The 8666-nt window shown below is 43.7% G+C and overlaps 1 pseudogene; it reads right to left on the bottom strand.

Moving 5' to 3' along the window:
* The window catches only part of LOC109439069 (olfactory receptor 7C2-like), a 94094-nt pseudogene that overhangs the window by 43635 nt on the left and 41793 nt on the right, over positions 1–8666 (bottom strand).

Below are 8666 nucleotides of genomic sequence, written 5' to 3' on the forward strand. Positions count from 1 at the left end.
CAGTGAACTACTAATTGAGCAACATTGACCAAAGTGTCCGCTTGTATACGTGTTTTTGGCACCTCTGGTATTTGACCTCCTTTACCCTCTTCTACCATCTGCCTCCACCTTTACCCTCTGGTAACCACTACACTGTTGTCTGTGTCTATGATTTTTCTGTTTGTCTTGTTCATTTGTTGCTTTCAGTTTTATATCCCACATATGAGTGAAGTCATGTAGTTCTTGACTTTTTCTGTCTGACTTATTTTGCTTAGCATTATAATCTCAAGATCCATCCAAGTTGTCGCAAATGGCAGTATTTCATTTTTTCTTATGGCCGAGTAATATTCCATTGTATATATGTGCCACATCTTCTTTATCCAGTCATCTATCAAAGGATACTTTGGTTGTTTCCCCGTCTTGGCCACAGTAAACAAAGCTGCAATGAACATAGGGGTACATATATCTTTACAGATAAATGTTTTCAGATTTTTTGGGTGGATACCCGGAAGAGGGATTGCTGGGTTGTATGGTATCGCCTTCTCTTGTTTAATTCTGGACACTGTTTATTTGATGTGTATGGGGCAGATAACTTATTGCTTGGTTTACTGACCGCATTGGACCTGATGGAGAGAACTGCTCATCACCCAGAGATCCCAGAGGTTGAGGTAGAAGTATTTATGTTCAGACCTTGGGTGCCACCCTAAATGGATAAAAGGATGCACTGAAATAACCTCATGTTACTATATTTCCTTCCAGGATTTGCTCAAGAATTTTTGATTTTGCAGAAGCAGATAATAGAATGGTGGTTACCAGGGACTGGGGTGGGTTTGGTGGGTAAAATGGGGGAAAGGTTAGTCAAAGAGTGCAAACTGTCAGTTATGTAAGATGAATAAGTTCTGGAGATCTGATGCACAGGGTGGCAACTATAGATAACAGTACTGTATTGTGTATTTGAAATTTGCTAAGAAGGTAGATGTTAAGTGGTCTCAGCACACACACACACACATGCGCGCACTCACACACACACACAGAAGAAAATGGCAACTATATGCAAGGTGATGACAGCTAATTAGCTTGATTGTGGTGACTATTTCACCATGTATATCAAACATTAAGTGGTACTCATGAAGTATATACAAATTTTATTTCTCAATTATACCTCAATAAAGCTATTTTAAAAAAAAAGTTTGACTTTGAAGGTGGCTCTGAGAGGCACTTAGTTCAGTCCAGGGTTTCTCGAACTTGACACAATGGACTACCCTGGGCTGAGTAATTCTTTGTCATGGCAGGGGGTCTGCCCCGGACACTGCAGAACAGTTGGCAGCATCCTGGCCTCTACCCACTGGACTCCAGCAGCACCCCCTACCCGCATCCCTAGTTGTGACAACCAAAAATGCCTCCAGGTACTGCCAAATGTCCCCTGGGGGGCAGAACTGCTCTGGTTGGGGACCTCTGTTTTAATCCAATATCTGTTGGTTGAGCACTACTGTTTTAGTTCTATGTGAGTCACCCTAGTTTAACGTCCCTGGAAAATTCTAGCCTGTGCTTGATTGCTTCTGTGTCAGGGAACTCACTACTTCACAAAGTACCTTCCCCATGGTTAGACTTCTCTGAGAAGCAGCATCTTCCTTAGAATAGAATGGGAATGATTGCTAAAGGATATGAGGTCTTCTTTTGGGGTCATGAAAATGTTTTGGAACTAGATAAAGGTGGTGGTTGCACAATATTGTGAATGTACCAAATGCCACCGAATTGTATACTTTAAAATGACTAATTTTATGTCATGTGAATTTCACTTCAATAAAAAAACGAGCATGAGTTTTATCATTTCTGGAGACCTTCCTCTATATCAGGCACTGGAGTAAATGACATACAATGTTGTCTCAATGAATCCTGACAGCAAACTGGTGAGAGAGGTACTTCTATTATCCACAGTTTAATAGGTGAGAAAAGGGAGGCTCAGAGACGTTAAGTAAGTTGCATAGTAACACTGCTAGGAAGGGACAAGCCCAGGTCTGCTTCCCTCGGTACAGATCACACTGTACTGATTCCCCCGCCAGTCTCTTATTTTCCAGGAAAAGTGGGAAAATGATAAGGAAGCCAGCAAAGTCATGAGGCACTGGATGATTACAAAGGAACATTTGCATTTCTAAAACTGAAAATTAAATAAGGCATTGCACAACTGTACGGGCTTTACTTGGAATTGTGCTTTGAATAATTTTTTTTAAATGACCTAATTGGACAAATTTGAATACTGACTGTGATATTTGATGCTGGGAAAGAATTATTGTTTTTGTTGGTGGGGAAAGAAATAAGGCAATGCACATAGAAACACCCTGCAAACTTTCTTTAAGTTAATCTGTTTATTTGTTCATCAATTCATGCAAGAAATATTTACCCAATGTTTGTTATGTGCCAGGAACTGGGGATACAGGACTAGTAAAACAGATATGACCCCTCCCTGTAGCAAATGTTATTCATGTCACATCTGTATCTCCTAGGCAGACTTCCCATGGTGTCCCACTCACTAGCCCCTGCAGCTCCCTGCCTGAAGGCTGTCTCTGGCCCCTAAAGCTGGCTTGGCCCATGCAAAGGGCAGGGCAGATGTGCGGGGGAGTTATTCCTCAATCAGTGCCTTCCTAGAGTTGGTGGATAAGCACCCCAGCTCCCTCCCTCCTTGGCTAGAATTACTGAGGTACATTTTTTCCACGATCTCTGAGAGGTCCCAGCAGGACTGAGCCTCAGTTGCCCACAGTGGGAACCTGTTTAACACCCACTACTAGCTGCCCTGTCTTCCCTGCCTCACTGCCCTGCTCCTATCCTGGGGCTTCCTGGGATTGCCTTCCAGACACACTTCTTACACTTAAATTCTTGTTTCAGAGTCTGCTTCTAAAGCATCCCAAAGGAAGGCATTACCCCAAACTGCCCTCGGGGACCTGACAGTCACTGGACTGTCACACACAAATGCAATGAGAATTATAAAGGAAAAGTGCAGGGTGCTGTGGAAATGTATAAAGGGAAGTGTGACCTAATCTGGGGGGGCAGGGAAACTGATGATGCTAGACAGGGAAAGAGGGAGGGAGAGAAATTTCTTTTTAATTTTATCCCGCAATGTAAATGGCAAGTAGTGTTCTCAGGAACGTCTTTGTGACAAGTGTTCTTAAACAATTCATGACACGCGTTACAGAATGGGTCTAGTCTCCATTCACTGATACAACACTGTGGGAGAGAATTTCCTAAGCAGAGGGAGTAAAATGTGCAAATGCTTGGAGGCAGAAGAAAGTTTGAAGCGTGGAAGGAACTGTGGTATGCTGGATGATGCTCCCCCCCATCCCCAAAGACGTTCGTGTCCAAATCCCTGGAATCTGTGAATATGTCACTTTACTTGGTAAAAAGGACATTACAAAAGTGATTAAGAGTCTTGAGATGGGGAGATTATCCTAGATTATGCTGGTGGGCCCAATGGAATCACAGGGCTCTTTATAAGAGGCAGGCAAGAGGGTCAGAAGTCAAAGACAGAGATGTGACAGTAAAAGCAAAGAGAGTCAGATTTAAAGATCCTGCTGCAGGCTCTGAAGATGGAGAAAGAGGCCAGGAGCTAAGGAATGCAGGCGGCCTCTGAAAACTGGAAGAGGCAAGGAGATGGATTCTTTCTCAGAGCCTCTGGAGGAACCATGGTCCTGTAGACACCAGTGAAATCCAGTTAGGACTTCTGACTTACAGCACTGTAAGATCTAAATTTGCACTGCTTTATGCCACTAAGTTTGTGTTAGTTACAGTAGCAATAGGAAACTTATACAGAAATGAAAATGGCTGAAGCTCGGGGGAGCAGAAGAGAGGGAGGCAGTGAGGTCAGATCAGTGTGTTCTGAATGTTTGTATCCACTCCCCAAATTCATAGGTTGAAATAGCAAAGATGATGGTATTAGGAGGTGGGGCCTCTGGGAGGTGATTAGGTTATGAGTATGGAGCCCCCATGGATGGGATTAACGGCCTTATAAAAGGGACCCCAGGAGCTCCTTCCACTAGGTGAGGACACAGCCAGAAGGTATGGGCTGTGCCCTCACTAGAATGTGAATGCAATCATACTGGCAGCTTTTTTTGTTTTTAGTTCTATTGGGTAATATTGGGGGACAGTGTGTTTCTCCAGGAAGTTGTCCTTCAATCTCGTTGTGGAGGGCACAGCTCAGTTCCAAGTCCAGTGGCCGTTTTCAATCTTTAGGTGGGCACAGCCCACCATCCCATGGGGGAATTGAACCAGCAGCCTTGTTGTCGAGAGCCCGCGCTCTAACCAACTGAGCCATCGGCCGCCCCCATGCTGGCATCTTGACCTTGGACTTACCAGCCTCCAGAACCATGAGCAATACATTACTGTTTTTTACAGACCACCTAGTCTGTGGTGTTTTGTTATAGCAGCCTAAATGGACTAAGACAGTGGGACTGTGTTCTAGAAGCTATGGGTGACCTGCTCGGTAGACTAGAATGCTCGTGCCGGCTGAGATGTGCTTGTGCATTACAGGGAAGATGGTGACAGGAGGACTGGTTCAGAAGCTGTAGGACCATCCAGGCAACAGCGATGGTTCCTTGGAGGAGGGGAGTGTGGAGGGCAGGAGACAGAGGAAAGCAGACAGATTTACAATTTTTAGGAGTAAAAGCAACAGGGTGTTTGATTGCAAAAAATGTCTGCCCCTACTGCTCAGCACAGTGGCTGACTTCAGCTGATGCACCTGAATGACTAATTGAACGACTGTGGGCTCCTTCGTAAAAATATTTAAGAATTATTTTAAAACTGCATTGGTATAACTCGTATGAGGTACTTACAGTAATCAAATCATAGGGACACAAAGTAGAATGGTAGTTGCGAGGTGGGGAGGGGAGTGGGGAGTAAGTGTTTAATGGGGGCAGAGTTTTACCTTTGCAAGATGAAGTGAGTTCTGGAGATGGATGGTGGTGATGGCTGCACAAATGTGAATGTATTTAATGCCACTGAACTACACACTTAAAATAGCTAAGATGGTCAATTCTGTTATGTGTATCTTACTACAATTTAAAAATATTGAACAAATCTGCATTGGTGTAAAGATAAATATAACCCAGGCTGGTTTTATAATTTTAATAATTTTAATATTTATAATATACAATTATATGACCTGTAACATAATATAAAATATCATATGCAGGATAAATAATATGTAATATTCTATATTCATGTTTCTTCTGACTTTAAAATAAATTAAAATGAAAATTTTTCCATGGGGGCCCCTCCCGTTAGTGCAGGAGTGGGTCCTGGAAAGTTGGCGGCAGGGAGGAAATACATTTCAAACATTAGCATGCATCAAACTTCCTGGGAAACTCATTAGAAATACATAGCCCTTGGCCCTGCCCTCTGGGATTCTGATTCTTAGGTCTGGACGGTGGCCCAGGAAGCTGCTTCATTGCCAAGTACTGTAGGTGTTCTCAGGAGGATGGTACCTGGCCCATTCTTTGGGAGCAGTGGCTGTCACCATGTGGGGGCATCCCACACTTTTTAAAGTTCAGACTTAATCCCTCCCTTGCTGGGTGGTTTTTTAAATCATGCCACTGCTGGGACCTATTTCTTCATCTCTCATGTGGGGATGATGACATTCACCTCGTGGTGTCATTGGGAGGCCTCTATGGTTGCGCACAAATCAGCCTGGGGCAGCAGCTGGAATCAGCTCTGAGGCAACCGAGGGAGTTGGGCAAATGCTGCTGGGGAACATTGAGTGACTGAGGTGACAAACGGGAGGTGTCAGCAAGAATGAGGCTGGCAGGTTCAACCCAGAGGGTAAACCAGTGTACACAAGCAACAGCTACATCACAATGAGAGGTTTCCGGGCAGGATGAATGGACAAAGACGCAGGCAAAGGGACAATTCCCAGTCCCAGAAGGACCTGCAAGAGGCTCCATCAGCAGGGTGGTGGCAGCTCTGTGTCCTGGGAGGATATATGGACCGCACCAAGGAGCTTCCTGTCTCTGGCTTTGACCCATAGGGAACACTGACCAGTGGAGAGAAGCGGGTAGGGGCATCCACTCAGCAGCATTGCAAGGCTGGCTGCTTCTGACTACCTTCTCTCTTCAGACTTACCAGTGGCAAAGGAGGCTTCCTACAATAATTTGCACTTTGGTACTGTGCTATCCATATATCCTGCCTACACCTTTGCAAAGACGAGGTCGGACAATTAAGTTCATGAACTCATCCTAGAAAAAGTGCTACATACCTCATTGCTGAATATCATTATGGTCACCTTCAAAGTACTCCCCTTGGGAAGCCAGGTCTAGTCCACCCTTCAAAGCAATTTTGGAACTCCTTTTCTGGAATGACCATCAGATCTGTTGTCGTATTACCCTTGATGTCCTGAATGTCATCAAAATGTCTTCCTTTCAATATCTCCCTTATCTTCAGGTAAAGAAAGAAGTCATTGGGGGCCAGATCACGTGAGAGGGAGGGTGTTCCAATACAGTTATTTGTTTACTGGCTAAAAACTCCCTCACAGACTGTGCGTGTGAGCTGGTGCATTGTCGTGATGCAAGAGCCATGAATTGTTGGCGAAAAGTTCAGGTCGTCTAACTTTTTCACGCAGCCTTTTCAGCCCTTCCAAATAGTAAACTTGGTGAACTGTTTGTCCAGTTGGTACAAATTCATAATGAATAATCCCTCTGATATCAAAAAAGGTTAGCAACATCGTTGCACCAAGTTCGCAAACTTAGTTGTCATACCTCGAATAGGCAATTCTCATTATTGTGGTCATTATGTTCTATGAAGTTGCCCAAATACTCAACCATTGCTCCTAGGGGAATATAAGGGGTGGTTCTTTCGAGCCTCTGGTCACACCATTTTTGTTAACTGATCAATACATAACCTTGTTTTATGTGTGTTTCTGTTTAAAGATGCCTTAGTTAATACTCGTACATATTGTTCAAAAAATATATTAATGTGAGTCATTAATATTGAAATCAAGGCCAATGGCACTATAATTCATGCCCAAACGGAGCTTATCTAAACAGGCATTTTCTCCATCAGGCGCATTCCAGCCTTCTTGCCTAAGGAACACTAGATAGCACTTCAGCACTACGCTTAGGGGCCATTTTAAACAGTAAAAATCAACGAAAAGAACAAAAATGCTAAAAAATATGGCACTAAATAGACCTTGAAAAAGATGTTTGTCTTTTTAAAAATTAAAGTTGACATACATTTATATTTGTTTCAGGTGTACAACATAGTGATTCAACATTTATATTCTTTATGAGGGGATCACCACAATAAGTCTAGCAACCATCTGTCACTGTACAGTTATGACAATATTGTTGACTCTATTCCTGATGCTGTACATTACATCCACATGACTTATTTTATAAGTGGAGGTTTGTATTTCTCAATCCCCTTCCCCTTTTCCACTCATCCCCCATCCCCCTCCCCTCTGGCAATTATCAGTTTGCTCTCTGTGCCTGAGTTTCTGTTTTATTCATTTTTGTTTTGTTTTTTAGATTCCAAATGTGAAATCATCTGGTATTTGTCTTTCTCTGTCCAACTAATTTCATTTAGCATAATACCCTATAAGTCCATCCATGTTTTTGGCAAATGTCAAGATGTCATTCTTTTTTATGGCTGAGTAATATTCCATTTGGATGCTTGTTTTAAAAGGAGAGCTAAAACAAGAAGGCAGAGTGTCATATTGTTTGACAGCTTGTTTGATCATGTTGGGCCCCTAAAGTCTTTCACTGTTCTGTGCACATCGGTAAATGACCGTGATAGCACCATGATGTTGTTTTGGGGGTTATGAATAAATTTTAGTGAGTTTGGTGAATTCACAAATATAGACTTGTCAAATGAGGATCGACGGTTATCTCTGTTAAACTTCCCTCACATAATGTGTTATCGGCTTCCTTTTGGTATCTGGACTGGTACAGGGAGGACATCACTGAAGAACATTCCTGGGGAAGTCTGGGCCCCAGGGAACCCCCGGTAACCCCCTGACTATGAAGTCCCTCTTGAGATAAGGAAGCTGGCTGTGATGCCCAATGGTTGAGTCAGAGATGGTTGGTTTGAACCCCTCAGCCCTACTCCTTCTCAGCCCTGTGACCCTGGGCAGGCAGCTCCCTTTTTTTTCCTGTGTATTCCCGTCAAATGGGCATATTGACCCTATTTCCACTTGCTTGTTATGGGGACCAGTGGATATCATGGTGAGACCATGGTCGATACTGGCAGTGTGCAGCAAGGGAGAGTGGAGACCCAGGTTTAGTTCTGCTTTGTCCCTTGCTGGCTCTGTGACCCTGGGCAAATGAGTTCACCTTCCCGAACTTCATTTGCTTCTCTGTATAATATGGGGTATGTCGTGTCTATGTGACTGGTTGGCTTTGCCACAAAGATAAGAATATTTGTGAGGGCTATTCATGGTGAGTTCCACGAGGGTGGGACCACATCTGTTTTGGTCTTCACTGAAACCTTAGCACCAAACACAGCCACTGGTAAAGAGCAGTTGCTTGGGAAATATTTGTGGTTTGAATGAACACCCCCCCCACCCCTCCCCGTTCTCTGTGTGCCACACCCTGGAATCTCCCCATGGAGAGCACATGATTATCACACGTCGGTGTAAGGAGTTCTGTGATGGGAGGCTGTCTAAGAGGCTACAAGAACAGAGAGAACAAAATGAGTTGTGCCTGGAT

This window comes from Rhinolophus sinicus, chromosome 15, assembly GCF_057876585.1.
Source record: "Rhinolophus sinicus isolate RSI-liver-muscle chromosome 15, RSI-T2T, whole genome shotgun sequence".
Lineage (NCBI taxonomy): Eukaryota > Metazoa > Chordata > Mammalia > Chiroptera > Rhinolophidae > Rhinolophus > Rhinolophus sinicus.